Genomic DNA, 14367 nt, shown 5'->3' with positions numbered 1-14367 from the left:
AAATCCAGGTTTATATGACTCCAGGGAGAAAAGTTTACATTTTTCAGCATCCCTGTTCCCCTTTTCTGTGGTACTTTTCTTCCTAATAGCTCATGCAGTGGACATCAGAATTGCTTCAGAGGGTTGTTAAAACAAAGCCCTGCACTCCAGCCTCACCACTTCCAAATCAATAGGTCTGAGTGGGCCTGAGAACCTGTGCTCCCCACCACTTCCGGATCGATAGGTCTGAGTGGAGCTGAGAACCTGTGTTCCCCACCACTTCCGGATCAATAGGTCTGGGTGGGCCTGAGAACCTGTGTTCCCCACCACTTCCGGATCGAAAGGTCTGGGTGGGCCTGAGAACCTGTGTTCCCCACCACTTCCGGATCGAAAGGTCTGAGTGGAGCTGAGAACCTGTGTTCCCCACCACTTCCGGATCGATAGGTCTGGGTGGGCCTGAGAACCTGTGTTCCCCACCACTTCCGGATCGATAGGTCTGAGTGGAGCTGAGAACCTGTGTTCCCACCACTTCCGGATCGAAAGGTCTGGGTGGGCCTGAGAACCTGTGTTCCACACAGGTTCCCAGGCAGCACTGGAGTTGGCTGGTCGCAGCCACACTGTGGCATCGCTGTACCTGAACTTTACATTCCAAAGGGCAGCAGACACCAGCTCTTCTTCGTTATCCTTTGGATCAGTGCACTTATGTACGGAACAAAAATGTAATAGTCCCTTGGGCGTTTTTCTCCCTTCCAGGCTAAATACTACAAGTCCTCTAACCTCTTATTGTAGCTATCATTTCCAATCCTTGATTCTTTTTTTCTGTTCTCCTGACGTTCTTGGTTGAATGTCTCCAAGTTTCTTTCTGACCCGGAGCCAGACCCAGAACCCAGTCAGAGACCCTGCTAGGGCAGGTGTCAAGAAGTGAATGACTCAGACCCAATCCAGCGCCCATTCATCAGTCTTTTGTATCCAAGGCTGCCCTGTTAGCATCCTTTGTCATGTGTTTCTGACTCTCTGTGGGCCACAGGAGGGTTTCACAGTGAGACCTTCAGAACGCTTATCTTCTGAGAAACCAGGCAGAACGGGGCCAGGGGACACGAGGAGAGAAAAGTCTAACCTGGAAGTCAAGGTCAGATTTCCAAGGCTAAACATTTTAACAGAGGAGACCGCTGTTCACTCGTCAGACTAGATCTGAGGCCACCACCCAACAATAGCTTCAGGGTGAAGTGAAACTTCAATGCCTCCTTTGGTGGCAGTGATTAGGACTGGCAGTGGACAACTGGGCTCCGGGCTGCCTTCCTTATCCCCAGCCGCTGCCTAGGGCAAAGCTGCACCAGGACACAAAAGCCTGTCCCAATCCTATGCTGCAAATGCCCAGAGAAACTGAACGCTACTGTGCTCTCCATACACCCCATGCTCTCGTCTCCCACTTCGCTCTTTTCGTATTGTCTTTTTGCCAGTTTGTTTACTGCGTGTCAGGGCCCCCGTTTTTGGCACCGCTGAGGGGTAGCACGTGAGCTCTTTTGCACTGTGCTCTCTTTGTGTATTGTATGTGCTGTGGAGGTGCTGAGCACACAACAGCAGCGCCAGTACTTCCCAGAAACATCAGCATTCTTCCCGGCAGTCAGCTATTGACTGCCGTCCACACAGGCCCAACCGAAGGCTCCACTCGCTTGGTCCTCTTGCATTTTAGATCAAATAGCTGAAACTGGGTACACCACAAACAGTTTTTCTGCCAAATTGCCTTTGCAAAGAGAATCTTCCAGGGATGTAATCACTGAGCAAAGGCAACCTGTTACAGAACGCAGTTGCCTGTCTCCACGCAGACAAGCTACTGCTTGATTTAAGCCCTCATGTGGGGTCTGGAGAAGTAACTCAGAGGTTGAGTGCTTGGGAGTATTTCAGGCCCTGGATTCTGTTCCCATCCCCACAGGAACCAACCAACCAGCTACACAAACAGAGAGCACGTGACTGGAGGGGAGCCAGACAAAAGGCCGCCTGCTAAGCTTCTCAAAGCTGAAGGCTAGATACTCTGTAATTAAAGGAACTGCACAGTAAACCCACCTCAGTGGCGGTCTCAGCAAAGCCTCTTCGCAGCAAGATTCAGAGCAAGGGAGAAGATAAGCCGGCAGGAGGCTAGGGAGAACAACTCCCACAGGAACTGTGGGCAGACCCGGCGTGGATAGGCAGCCACGCATGGAGGTTCAAGGGGGGCTCTTCCATAGTATGGAGGCCCTCTTGAACCTCTGCAACCTCCCATTTGTGGCCAGAGTTGAGCTCACTGTGATCATTCAAAGTCACAACTAATCAACACAGCTTCCACGCATGAGGGAGAGATCTCTGACAAGCACCCCTTCATGGGACCCAGGGGATATACACCAAGTACTGAAAAGAATCACAGAACCGGCCACCACCCGAGACCCGGTACCGCCATGTGCACAATCCCACGTTGAAGAACCTAGAACACTCTCACCACACAGAAATCACTAATGCACGCTCTGGAAGTGTCTATGAGCATTTTAACAATTTACCCCAGAACACATGCTTCCCACTAACAGATAAACCTCTTTATGGTACATTAAAAATGGATAAATACTAATCAGCTTTTCTTTTGGGCAGGATTAAAAACTACAACGATCAAATTAATTTTAGCTTGAAAACGCGCACAACTAGAGGACACCATTATAAACACTTCGCAGGGGTCCCAGTGGCTTCCTAGGAAGGGCAGATGTAAGGTCAAGGGCTGGAGTGTTCTTGTGATGACATGCGCATCATGAAGCTTCTGCCGGAACAGAGCCCGTTCTGCTCAAGATGACAGTAGTGACTTTTCTATTATAATTACAGATTTCTCTTTTGCCCCGAAAGCTAAGCTTCAAAAAATGTTTCTATCTAAAAATAGCCTGGGAATTCAGTGCTATTTTCAATTCTTGCATTCTTTTCCTACAAATGCACCGCTGAAACATTTCCCTTCATTGTTGACACCTTCTGTCATTTGTGTTGAAAATCAGGACAACACGGAACAACAAAGAAACCTTGAAGTAACGCTCTGCGAACTGGGAAAATGACATTCTCAGTTAATCCTGGGCTTGTCTCCCTCTTTGCTTATAGATGGAGACGTGGGAGCACAAATGTTTCATTAAAAAAAAAACTCCACATTCCTAAAGCGGGTGTCATTTACATGTGAACCCAAAGGGAAATGTTTTTCTGGTTCGGTGACAGAAACAAGTTGCTTGACTTGAGTCAATTCTTCTTTAAGTGTAAACATAGTCAAAGCAGGCAAGGTGACTTGGGTTTAATTGAAAGGAACACTGAATCCTCCATTTGTTTTAGTCTAGCCTTAAGTTGGGACAGACCAAACTGAGAGCTTTGGATACTTTTGATAACGAAGTCAACCAGAACATGCTTTAAAGGACCCTCTAAAACAGTGGTTCTCAACCTGTGGGTCGCAACCCCTTTGACAAATCCCTAGCTCCAAAAATATTTACATCACAATTCATAACAGTAGCAAAATTACAGTTATGAAGTAGCAAGGAAAATAATTTTATGGTTGGTGGGGGGGGGTCACCACAACGCCAGGGACTGTATCAAAGGGTCGAGGCACTAGAAGGCTGAGAACCACTGCTCTCAAACTTCCTAAATGAGTTTATAAAGTTATTTTCTTGGGAGTAGAAAGGTCTATTGCTAAGCTTAAGGTTTTCCTTTAAAAAGATGCTTTCCATCTATACATTTGGCAAGGCAACACTTGATAGTCATAGCCCCACTTGAGAGGGGTATAACAGGAATGAACTTTTAACATGTTTCCCCCAGCAGCTACTCCCGGAGAAAAGAAAGCTTAGAGACACACTGTGACATTCCTGTGTATAGAAAACATTTCTTCCAGTCTAACATTTTAACATTCAAAAGAAGGGCTAATCCACAATGAAAAGAAGTAAAAGTAAGCGAGAATCACATGCTCTCTCCAGGAAAGGCTGCTTGAGTCAGGGTGCTCACAGCAGTCCACATGTAAAGAAAACGCTGCTGTGCCTCTGTCCTGCCACGGACCGGTTGCAGCATTCACACTGGAGTTCCCGAGGCATATAAAATTACCACGATAGTCACTTGAGGAAGATTTAAGGTACAAAGGACAAAGAGAAATGTTAAAAATTCCCAGAGTACTCACGAGTAGTTTGAAAGGAAATCTGAGCCACAATTCTTCAGAAGTCTTCTCTCTGGGTCATAAACACAATCTGAACTCTAAAATAGATACCTATCGCATTAGGCCCACAAGTCACATTTCAGCTCACTAACTCCTACTTGGGTACAGTTTTACAACTCACAGAACAAACGCTGGCTAAAATTAACTGCAGCCGAGCAGCAGGCAGGAACACGCTGGTTTGCATCATGTGGGCCGGGATTTATTCACTAGGACAACACTGGTGTCCTCTTTAATGGGACTCTGGCCAAGGGGTGTGCCCTGCTGAACAATGCACAGCATCATGATTACGCTAATTATTGAATTCAGTTGGCTACTACTGACTTCAAGTCGGTTCTGCAAGTACGGACAGAGAAAGAGTAATAAGGTCTTTTCCATAACAGGCAGGCAATGGGAGTTCGAGCACATTCGGATCACACAGCTTAGGAACAAGGTGGCAGCATTTCCTGCTCCCCCTGGGACATCTGGTGAGATTACCCACTTGCTTTCTGCTTTTCTTCTGTACTTCCCAAGGAGGTGCTATGAGGACACATGGACACTTACAAAACAAAACCCACAACGGAGAGCAAACGTCTCCGAAAGTGCATGTCACCGTGTGCCTGGCTACAACTAGAAAAACTGTCCTCTGCTGGAACAAATGGTCGTTCTCTAAGCACACCGAAACCCAAGCAAACAGTTCAAGACGCCAAGAACACAACCAATATGTAAAAGAAAAGTACAACGCAATGCATTGTTTAAAATAAAACACAAATGCTCTTACCAACTACAACTGAGAACAAAGGCATAGACTGTAGCGTCTACCACGGATGATTCAGACTGGTTAGCTTCAGGCATTTCAGTTCCCATGGCATACTTTGCCCTGAATGGATACTTCATCAATCAAACCTCCAGTCACCTCCCCTTCCAACAGATACAAAGTAACTCACCTCCCCTTCCGACAGATACAAAGTAACTGCCTGGAAGGCAACTGGATTAATTACATCACCTTCCTCCAAAACCCTCTATGATCTGACTCCATATTAACAACACGCCTAAAATCCCATATATCTTTTGAGACCTATTGTTTTCCTAATTAAAAAAAAAAAAAGGTAACGTTAGCTTAGACTTCAGGGGATTTATTGTACTCAACACTCCAAACCCAGGTCTAGTTTAGAGGCTTCTCTATAACGATGGTTCTCAACCTTCCTAATGCTACGACCCTTTAATACAGTTCCTCATGTTCTGGTGACTGCCAACCATAAAATTATTTCATTGCTACTTCATAACTGTCATTTTGCTACTGTTATGAACTGTAATGTAAATATCTGATACGCAGGATATCTATTATGTGATCCCCAAAGGGGTCGCAATCCACAGGTTGAGAACCACTGCTCTATAGCATTATGTCTACAGCATGGATCATCAGAACACAACTAGACTCTTAAAGAGCACAGCCCATCTGTGACAGGCATGCCCAAGGCTGCCAATGGTTAGCTTTCGTTGGCATAAACTGCTAACTGCTAATATAATCTTCCTCATGTTGTTTATAAAAATTGCTGGCTGCGTACCTGACATTCTATCCCTGGGCCCAACCTAGGCTGCTGCAGGGAGGACACATCCAGCCCTCCGTTACGGCAGCTGGTGTGTGCTCTAGGTCATTTCACCCAAAGCTCCTAGAGGTGGACATTGCCATCCTGTAATGAAAGAAAATAGGTTCTACTAACCAGAGGGCTAACCTCTGTAATACGATTCTTCTCAGCAAACTTACTCTAGAAGTTTCAATGCCAAAAGAGGACACTGTGAGGCTAATTTTGACAAAATTACTATTATTAAAAAATGCCTGTGTTCAGTAGCAAGATCTCTTAGCAAAATTTTTTTCTGCTCTAATCTAGTAAAAAAAAAAAAAAAAAAAGAAAAAAAATTAAAAAAGCTGAATTGCCCTACACATCAGATTCTGCACTGTAGAAGACCCAGATGGCATTGTAAGGTCTATATGAATCAAGAAAGACTTCCAAATTTTCTGGTTCCTTTTATGTCACATACAGTGAGTCTGTTGTCTCCCTTAACAGCAACCATGCCTGTTTGAAAATACAAGAACCTGCAGGGCAGTGGTGGCGCAATGCCTCTGATTCCATCACCTGGGAGGCAGAGGCAGGTGGGTCTCTGTGAGTTCGAAGCCAGCCTGTTCTACAGACGAGTTCTACGACTGCCAAAGCTACACAGAGAAATCCTGTCTTGAAAACCAAACAAACAATCCTCCCCTGCCCCAAAACAACCAAATCTCTGAAGAAAACAGTGCATCCTCCTCTAATTCACTTTAGACACTCATATACTTCCTCTTCATTAGTGAAAAGAACTGTGTGTTTCTTGTAGGTCTAGAATAGGTATGCTGAACCCTTGACACTGAAGTACAATATTGTTATCTACCAAGTTCATGCTAGAGAATGTGCAATCAAGTTACAATTTTTTCATTAAAAAAACCTCATATTTTAAATAAGTTTACCGTTTTGTATTAGGCCATACTCATCTTCTTCATATTCACAGAGCTTCCTGGGCTGCGTCTGTCCTCAAGGATTCAAAGACTAAAGGTTTTGAATTCTGAACCTCTAAAATACACAAAATGTCCTGTGTTTGTTGTGTACTTTTCTGGAGTGCTAACTTTTTTTTTCTGTAATTTTATGAAGAAGGGGTCTGTGACCCCAAAGAGTGAAGAACACTAAGGCTAACCTGGGGGTACCGAGGGAGAGAGTGAAGGCTGAGGAAAACCAAGCAATAGACATGCAGAAGACAGAGGGGACCACTGAGAGAGGGTTATAAAATGAAATAAGCCAAAAGGGGCTCCTTCCTAGGTGTGGTATTCGGTTACAATACTGTGGGGCAATGTTGGTGAGCGCTGATTCTGGTGCTCTGTGGGAGGCAGGGACAGTGGACAAAATCTAGGCGATCAAGGAGTTCACATTTTAGCATCCTGTGATGTTGCGGGGAGCCAGGAACACACAAAGGACACAACACAGCCCAGTTCTTAAACCAAGATTATTTCTCTGGTGGAATTTAAAATTTAGGGTCCAGAATAAATGTACATGCTGTATTGTATTTTGGAGCCCTCAATGAGTCATGGATTGTGAAAAGATGAAATATTCCAAAATATCTAAAAGTGATATCTAGACAAAGGGACGAGGTTTTGATTCTGAACTCTTTACATCTGGTCTAAATATTGAAAGTGGTAGAACAGGGGAAGTTTTCAGGGCTTTCATCATGACTCCCAGATTTTCAGAGGATTATACAAATCATCCGAAGCCTTAACAAAGCGAATGCTTAAGAAAAAAAAAAAAAGTACCAACCCATTAGGTAGGGAAGAAATTCACTGGATGGAAGCTCTGGGTTAAAACATGAGTAAGGTGCCACCTCTGGGCCGTGTGAGCGGAGGGACTTTGCTGACCTCTGTGTCTGCATCCTCACGTTAAGTGGTGACAATAACGCTGACATCAAAGGACAGTTGAGAGCTCCCTGAGGTGACTGCGCACTGGTCCCCAGGTGCTTTCAATAGGTGTCCGGCCTGTGTCACACCACTGGGGCACCTGGGAAAGATCAATTGGGAACTTAATGAGTGGAGATCAAATGCTCCACTTCTCAAGCTCCAAGCTGCACAATGGGAAAAGTTGAAAGGAGTTTCAAGTGATTGCTAAGCATCCCGAGGAAACCTGGGGTGTGCAAATGCTCTTTAAAACCGGTCACTGCAATAACCTCTTTAATTTCCCTCTATTATATCACCCGCGTGCCCAGCCTCGGGTGGAATGCGAATCTGGGATACTGGCTAATAGACAACGCACGGGGACACCAGGCAGCAGACTGTTGTCATGGTGTCTCTGCTCACTCCAGCCTCACCACTGGGCAGTCCCTCCCATGCTGACTCGGCCACCAGGACACTAGCAAACAGTGCCCAGAGCCCTGTTTTTGAGATGGCATACCACTCTTTAGTCCAGACTGGCCTCGAACTCACAATCCTGGTGTTTTAGCCTCCCAAGAGGTGGAATCACCAGTACTTGCCACCAGAACCAGTGTATTAAGTGTCTCGTCTTGCAGCAAAACTCATTAACACATATATTTCTATCCTAGCCTTCCAAATGATCAAGTTAGTTTTATCCATAGAACACTTTGGCAATGAGTTAAGAGTATCATTTATATACACACAAACACAGAACTCTAAAAGATTAAACAGCCTTTCTTCACCATTCATTTTCCGTCAGTTAAAAAAAGGGATAGCCAGGTGGCGGCGCACGCCTTTAATCCCAACACTTGGGAGGCAGAGGCAGGCGGATCTCTGTGAGTTCGAGGCCAGCCTGGGCTACCAAGTGAGTTCCAGGAAAGGCGCAAAGCTACACAGAGAAACCCTGTCTCAGAAAAAAGAAAACAAGGAAAAAAAAGGGATGTGAAAAACTAAGAAAGTCAAGACAGTTAAAAAACAAAAGCAACCTCTAATAACTAGTGACTTTATCATAAGGCTGTGATGTGATTTGCATCGGGTCTTTGAGAATGAAGGCAGCATCATAAGTGCTGGTACTTGAACACTTACTTCATCAGCTGTTCATAAAACTTTTGATAGGCCGGGCGGAGGTGGCGCAGGCCTTTAGTCCCAGCACTCGGAAGGCAAAGCCAGGCGGATCTCTATGAGTTCGAGGCCAGCCTGGGCTACAGAACAAGATCCAGAACAGGCACCAAAGCTACAGAGAAACTCTGTTTCGGGAAAAAAAAAAAAAAACAACAAACAAACAAACAAATTTTTTAAAGCAATTGATGAAAAGTTTTATTCAATCTCTCTTTTCCCTACAAAAATATATGCAGTGAAAATATTTTCATTATAATACCTATATATTTCATATTTAATTTTTTCAATTCCTTGAGAATTTCATATATGTATACAATGAAATATGTTCATATAGAGGTTAATTTTTTAAAGTCTGGTTCTTTTTTGTTTATTTGTTTGTTTTTGTTTTTTAAGACAGGGTTTCTTTGTGTAGCCCTGACTGACCTGGAACTCATTGTGTAGACCAGGCTGGCCTCAAACTCAGAGATTGGCCTGCCTCTGCTGCAGAGTGCTGGGATCTGTTAATAGCACATCTATTAACATAGTCTGTTAATTTTTTGAAAGTATACTAGAATTCAGTTGGGACATTTATACCACAGATAGGCATGCACTGAACATTTTTAAGCCATTGATTCTTGCTACTTTGAAACTCCCTAGAATTTTCAAGAAGCATATGAACAGCAAGATGCCCATGACAATTTTTGCCTTTAAGAACCATGTAATTGCCGTTGGTGGTGGCCCATGCCTTTAATCCCAGCAGAGGCAGGTGGATGTCCAGCCTGGTCTACAGAGTAAGTTCCAGGATGGCCAGGACTACACAGAGAAAAACTGTCTTGTGGGAGCAGGGAGGAGAAGAAAAGAATCGTATAATCTGAGTCAGGGCAGTGTACATAAACTTTACCATATAAAGGAGGAAGATCCCAATGGGTGAGAATTCACTCCTATAGGAATGTAAAAAAGAAGCTTCCAAGTATGTTAATTAGAAAAGGCATTTTGAAGGAAATGATATTTGAATTGAGGCTTCTACAAATAGATCAAGTTTTTGCAGCAAAATAACAAGGAACATTATGCAGAGGCTAGAAGCAGACAGAGAGACAACAGGGATGGAGCGGTGGCAGCCTGGGCTCAGGTTTCAGCCCTTCCAACTAATGCTATTTCGACCTCTGCTAAGTTACTGGAGTTCTCCAAATCTACGCCATGGAGTAGCCAATGAGAGGACAGGATCTACGGCAGGTACCTCAGTCTCACCGTCTCTAAGTGAGGATAATAATTAGAGACGCCTACAGTGTGATTATGAAGGTGAAATGAGCTGTCTCTGTAAAGCATGCATGTAAAGAGAGCCTGGCGTAAGCATTTTGTTAAATACATGCTTACACATGCACAATGAGATAGAGGGGCAATAGATGAACGTACGGACTACAGATAGATTGTCTGTCTGTCTGTCTGTCTGTCTCTGTCTCTCTCTCTCTCTCAGTCTCTTCCCGCGGCCCCCCCCCCCGCCCTGTGTGTGTGTGTGTGTGTGTGTGTGTGTGTGTGTGTGTGTGTGTAGTATCTAGGAGAGAACCCAGGGCCTTGTACATGGTAGGCAAAGGTTCTATCACTGAGTTACATCTCCAGTCCTAAATAGATAGAGAGGTATATGGTTCTAGATGTGTAGACATGATTTAAAAAAAATATTCATTTTATGTGTATGTGTACATGTGTGTGACTAAGGGTATGTATGTGAACCACATACGTGCAGGAGTCCACAGAGGCATTAGATCCCTGGAACTGGAATCACAGGCCGTTGTGAGCCTCCACATAACGGTGCCAGGAGTGAAGCCTGGGTCCCCTGAGAAAGCGGCTCTTAACCACTTAAGCCATCTTTCCAGCCTCGTGTTGACACAATTTGATCAGAACACTACCTTGGAGTAGAATGCGCTAAATATACTTTAATGTTCCCTTCTTCTCCTTTTTCTTGCACTCAAGATTATTTATATTTGAGTACAAGACTCCAATATGTTTTCCTATTTCCCAACACCAGCTTCAGTTAGGAGAAACATGGCTGTGCCTGTTCTATTCTCAGACGGGGGGCTTCCTCCTTTCTCTTCGAGGCAATAATAATTCTGTACTTGATAGTACAAGTTGCTGTGCTTGACACTGCCACACAGACACAGCATGGCCGCCAGCTTCAAAGAAGGAGCATTAATGAATGGAAAAACAAACAAAGGCTTATTAAGTGCAACCTTAGTTCTATAATTTAGTGTTGTTTAGGCTAATGTAAAACAAGACATCTTAAATGAACTATAACTTGAGATCCAGAAGCAAAGTCAGACATTAGAGTTAAAGTCACAGTCATTCAAAAGGAGATTAACAAAGGCTTAGTAGTTTCAGACTAATTTTACTTGGAGTAGATACAGCTTCTAACTAACATTACTCTCTCTCTCTCTCTCTCTCTCTCTCTGTGTGTGTGTGTGTGTGTGTGTGTGTGTGTGTGTGTGTGAGAGAGAGAGAGAGAGAAAGGGGGGGGAGAGTATATAGTTCTGGAAATTGAATCTAGGATATCATGCATGCTAGTTAAGTGCCCTACCACCACACTACATCCCCAGTCCTGAAAATACTGTATTCCTCTGCCCTGAAAATAATTTTGAATGCAGTATCATTACCTGAATCAATCTTTGTTTTGAAGATGAATATACTAAAGTTAGTTACCAAGTTCTACTAAAAAAAAATCCACTAAAAGTACTTGAAACTGTCCCTATCCCACTATGCCGGAACAAATACTGTTTTCTTGCAATCATATTTGTATCACTTACTTGCTTAGAAGCTTCTTCACACAAACATTGCAAAAGTAAACTTTACTGATCACAAATCAGACCTTACTGTTTGTTTTCTGTTGGATACGAATCTGAATTTCAGCTAGACTGCTAATCATGGTTCCATTTCTCAGTTTATCTCATCTAACTACAGGGAAACTTAAGAACCAGACAACAAACCACTGAGTTCCCAAATATTTTGGTACATTAATGCTAGACGCTAATTATTCCATCTCTTCTTCCTTACTCTTTCTGGTAATGTGGATTGAATCGAAGGCCACCCCCTCACTGTCACACAAATGTTCTACCACTGAGTTACATCTCAGACCTTTCTGTATTTGCAATTTTTTTTTTTTGAGACAGGGTCTCACTATGTAGCACTGGCTATCCTGGAACTCAGTCTGTAGATCAGGCTGGCCTGAAACTCACAGAGATCCACCTGCCTCTGACTATTGCTAGGATTAAAGGAGTGTGCCACTATACCTACCTAAGCATTTAATTTCTAGTTTTTCCCTTCTTTTTGCCATGATCAGATATGATCTGTTTCCAACCAGATAACCTGAGAAGTGGAGGCAAGGCAGTTTAAAGTCAACGTGAAATATGGAGATGGAATGTTCTAGTTATATCTGGCTATAATCTAACAGATGGCTAATGCCAGCAATGTACATGAGTGTATCCTTAGACATGAAATACTTCATTTCAACAGAACCCTGTGGCCTCACATTTCTTAAAGCAAGAACAAGAAACAAAAACAAAATAATAAAAACCCAGAGTCAGAAGGATAAGCAACTTAGCTCTAAGAACCATAATAACTCAGTGATTATAATAATCCAGGAGGTGGTTGTCATAAACACAGAATGGGTTCTTCCACAGGCACTGGTTCTCAGGAAGAGTGGACAAAGAGGCCTGGGACAGGCTTGGTTGCTGTATACTACAAAATAATAGACAATTATCTAATTTAGACCTTAATGCTTTCATTGTAAGAGTTGGTTTCATTTTTCTTTGACATCATCTTCCTCAAATTGCCAGGAGAGGACATATTCCCCAGTTCTCTGATTCTACCATCAGAAAGTTCCTGGACAATGACTGAAAATTATCCTTTTTGATGTCCTCAGTTGAGAACTTTCATGTGAACTGCACTGAAAAAAAAAAAAAAGAGGAGCTCTTTTAAAAAATCAGATTCCTTTAAAGCTAAAAACCATCTCTTTTTAAATGATAGATGGAAACGCAAGAGAAACATTCATACATGCCAACCATTATTTTGATTTTTAAAAAGACAAATCCTGTCCTTATTCATGATGATTATAGGAATAAGCAGCTACTTAGATGGCATCTCTACTTGCTGTTGGGCGCCATCAGGGCTGTGGGTGTGGAGGTCACAGACTAGATCTCACTGATGCATCAGTTCTGAAGCGCTATTGTCTCTCTCCTAAGTACTCTGTGGTGGTTCGTGTTTGTGACAAAGAATGAAGATAAAGGATAAATAACAACTCCAGACATCCCACGCCGATATTCAAGAGTCTTTCTGAGATGATTTACAAAATAAGGCAGTTTCTTTCAAAATCAACTTAAAGTAATCCTGCGTAGTGGAGGGAGGGGGAGAAAGGAAGAACAAAATCACATTTCCTAGTCTTTAGAATATATAGAAAAAATGGGCATTTAAGATAGCCGAGAGAAAGGTTAGTCAGGTTAGTCAGCAGCTACAACATAAAGGCCAGCATGAGCTCAAAATTACAAACACACATCTACAGGAGTCTCTGTATTTGAGTGTCTCCGTAACTAAACTGGAATAATCTGACTCCTGATCACAGAACCCCCTGGAGAGTCTCAGACGCATGACTCTGCTTTTAGATCCACGAATACACACACAATGCTTGGGACATTGGAAGAGCTGGTCTTAACTTTTTAGTCCCAGGTGGTCAAACTTCATACTTTGATCCTTCCTGATTAAAATATTTTTATTATTTATTTGCACACGCGTGTGTGTGTGTGTGTGTGTGTGTGTGTGTGTGTGTATGTGTGTGTGTGTGCATGCGCGCTCAGAGGACAACTAGGAGCTAGTTGTGGAGGTCAACCTCAGGTCATAAGGCTGGCACTGGGGCCCCTAACATTCTCACCTGCTGAGCCGTCTTAAGCGCCCTGGTCTTTCCTTTTTGCAGAAGTATGAAAACCCACAGAAGACTACAAGCCTGCTACGCTTCCTAGACAACTCAGGGCCGTAGCTACTTCCATTTCCCACCGCCATACGTTTTTCTAGCCCTCCCCCACTCCAGGCAGGATACTGCTTGTTCATGCTTATTTATATAGCCACTAGGGGAATAAAATCAACAGGATCGTATCTTCTAGGACTTCAGGGTATTCTGGGAAAGAGATCTATAAATAAGTATTAATACAGAGCCAAAGAAAGGGATGCAAGTCTTTTGGAGTGTGAAGAAATTCCTGAATCAGAAATGCCCATATAGAGGAAAAAGTAAAAATTGTTCTAGAAGAGGTATCAATATAGGTAAAGGCTGAGGCAGGAGACAGTGTGGTCTGGGAATAGAAGATGGAATAGGAATGGGAGAAGAGGTATATTAGGGCCATCATGCAAGACTGCTGTGGTGTATACATACTCGGCTAACAAGCCAATCTATTATGAGGCTCTCCACTCTGGATACACATTAAAATCTCCTGGGAAACTTCAAGGCAGAATACTGATGCTGGTTATATATTAGTATTGGTGAACTGCTCAGGGTTGGGGCCTGAGTATCAACACTTAAAAACTTCCCATATAATTCTAGTATTGTGTCGGGGAGAAACCCATAAGCAGCTAGAATCAATACAACGATCTACGCAGG

General features: G+C 43.4%; 1 protein-coding gene across 2 annotated transcripts in view; it reads right to left on the bottom strand.

Annotated features, from left to right (window-relative positions):
* The window catches only part of Slc20a2 (solute carrier family 20 member 2), a 102263-nt gene that overhangs the window by 59599 nt on the left and 28297 nt on the right, over window positions 1-14367 (bottom strand). Inside the window, exon 1 of one of the 2 annotated variants that reach the window (XM_028887822.2) lies at window positions 4139-4884. The exons of the other annotated variant lie outside the window; for it this stretch is intronic. The gene's annotated coding sequence lies outside the window, so the exon portion shown is untranslated. Of the gene's footprint in view, window positions 1-4138; window positions 4885-14367 lie in introns of those variants that run through there. 2 annotated transcript variants of the gene reach the window in all.

This window comes from Peromyscus leucopus, chromosome 17, assembly GCF_004664715.2.
Source record: "Peromyscus leucopus breed LL Stock chromosome 17, UCI_PerLeu_2.1, whole genome shotgun sequence".
Taxonomy (NCBI): Eukaryota; Metazoa; Chordata; class Mammalia; order Rodentia; family Cricetidae; genus Peromyscus; species Peromyscus leucopus.
This window is presented reverse-complemented; position numbering and strand designations above follow the sequence as displayed.